We start from the raw sequence: 2,345 nt of genomic DNA, 5'->3' as shown, positions 1-2,345 counted from the left end.
GGAGTATGCATCGGAAGGGACCGATATTGAACTTTGACTTAGATTTAATTAAACTTACCGTAAAATCTATTCAAGTCAATATCGCCTAGTTGATCCTAGATCAAATGATCTTAATCCTGTTATGATTAGGCTCAATCTTGAAAGGCTATTCGTGTTCCTTGAATTGTTAGTTAAGCCTGCTTTTAGGTCAGGGTGATACGTACTTTTTGGGAACACGGTAGTGCAATTGAGTGGGAGCGCTAGCATAAACATGGAATCTATAGCTTCTATCTGGCGAATAGTAAGCAAAGGATGATCTCCTTCGAGCTTGACCAAACGAAAATAAATGGTGGAGATCTCATTTCACATAAGCTGAAATATCATTTATACGGGGTCAAGTGTTTTAAGGATAAAATACATAGTAGGGTGTTACAGTAATTTAATCCCTTAACTGTGTAGATCATTCATATAGAGGATAATTGATCAAATTAGGATTATAACAATGGATAACTAATGATGTGTTTATATGGTGGAACATATAGAGCATTCTATATACTGAGAGTGCAATTCTAAGTTCTATGCGTGGATTCAACGAAGAATTAATAAGTTAGTGAATTTTAGTGCTAAATTCTTGATCTACTTATTGGAAGCTCGGTTATATAGACCCATGGTCCCCCCACTAGTTGAGATAATATTGCTTGTAAGACTCATGTAATTGGTTTTGATTAATCAATTATAATTCTCAAATTAGACTATGTCTATTTGTGAATTTTTCACTAAGTAAGGGCGAAATTGTAAAGAAAGAGTTTATAGGGGCATATTTGTTAATTATGATACTTTTTATGGTTCAATTAATAACACTACTACAATTTGGGCTTTTAGTGACACTCTTTAGTGACACGCACAAAATTGCTTGTCACTAAAGAGCTAGGAATGATTTTTAGTGACACACATAATTAGACTCTAAACTTTTAATGTTAGCCTCATATAATGTTTGTCACTAAAAACATAAAGTGTCACTAAAGAATAATATCCATAATTTTTCTATTTATTTTTTTTAAAAAAAAATATTGACCAATAGAGTCACGTCAGGAGTGACTAGGAAAGCGTGTCCACACATCCCTAGCGTGTCACTATATGTGCTCAACCCTAATTAAAAAAACACATATTTTATTAGTTTTTATTATTTTTTTTTTTAAATACACTATTATACGCTGGAAAAAAGGCATTTATTGCTAGAAAAAAAGACACTTATATAAAAATACAATTTTAGGGTTTACAACTAATACCCTATGCCTCCTCTCTCTTTCATCTGCGCCTCCTCTCTCTTTCTTTCATCTCCTTCCTCTTTTTTTTTTTTTTTTTTTTTTTGAAAAAGCTCATCTCCTTCCTCTAGAGATCTCTTTATCCTTCTGCCCAGATCCAACACTACAGCAACCAGTTGTTGGATATGTGGAGCCTTCCAAGGCAAACGAGCTGTGGAGGGAAGGATGCGAGAGAAGTGAAACGAGCAGTGGAGCTTATGAAGGGTGTGAAATCCGTGGACGTAGAGCGCAAGGCTAACAAGCTCACTGTCGTTGGATATGTGGAGCCCTCCAAGGTCATGGCCCTGCGTGGCTCATCGAACGGGTAAGAAGGCAGAGATCTGGCCTTCAGTACCATACGACGTCATTGAGCGCGCCTGGGATTTATGACAACGTCGACAAGAAAGCCCCCTCCGGGTGTGAAATACCTATGACCCATAGGTGCAACAGCTGGCACGTGCGAGCTCCAGTGAGGTGCGATACACCACTGCTTTCAGTGATGAAAACCCAGCCGCTTGTGCTATCATGTGAAACGGCTCGTATTACCTCCTATGTACCCTTGGACAAGAAAAAAAAATTATAGATAGCTTCCCTTACAAAGAATCTTTTTGGTGTTTTTATTTGCTTCATTTTTTTAATTTATTTTGGAAAAGGATTTGTGATTAGATCCATCTGTAAGAATTAAAGTATTGTTGTTGTATTGTGTATTATTATTGTTATTGAATGTTATGGGCATAATATATTTTGTGTAATATATTTGAACTTTTTAGTTTATTTTTTTTATTGTTTTTGTTGATTCATTTGAACATGTAATTAATTTACATTATTATATTTGTATTACTAATTTTAATTTATATTAGTGATTTTTTTTATCAAATAAAAATTATTTTTATTTTTATAAAAATAAAATAAAATACAAAATCTCATAATATTCTTATTTCTTGAAAATAAAAAAAAAAAAAAATAGATATAGTGACACTCTATAAACGTAGCTATTATATTTACAGTCTGACAACGTGTGACTCTAAAAGTTTATAGTGACGCGCAATGAATGACTGTAAA

At 33.9% G+C, this 2,345-nt stretch overlaps 1 pseudogene; it reads left to right on the top strand.

Moving 5' to 3' along the window:
- Positions 1–1,343: 1,343 nt before the first annotated feature.
- On the top strand, positions 1,344–2,007 carry LOC115696350 (heavy metal-associated isoprenylated plant protein 26-like; annotated as a pseudogene).
- Positions 2,008–2,345: the final 338 nt, after the last annotated feature.

Source organism: Cannabis sativa, chromosome 7 (assembly GCF_029168945.1).
Source record: "Cannabis sativa cultivar Pink pepper isolate KNU-18-1 chromosome 7, ASM2916894v1, whole genome shotgun sequence".
Classification (NCBI taxonomy): domain Eukaryota; kingdom Viridiplantae; phylum Streptophyta; class Magnoliopsida; order Rosales; family Cannabaceae; genus Cannabis; species Cannabis sativa.
Note: the sequence above shows the minus strand (reverse complement) of the source record. Positions and strands in the feature narration are given on the sequence as shown.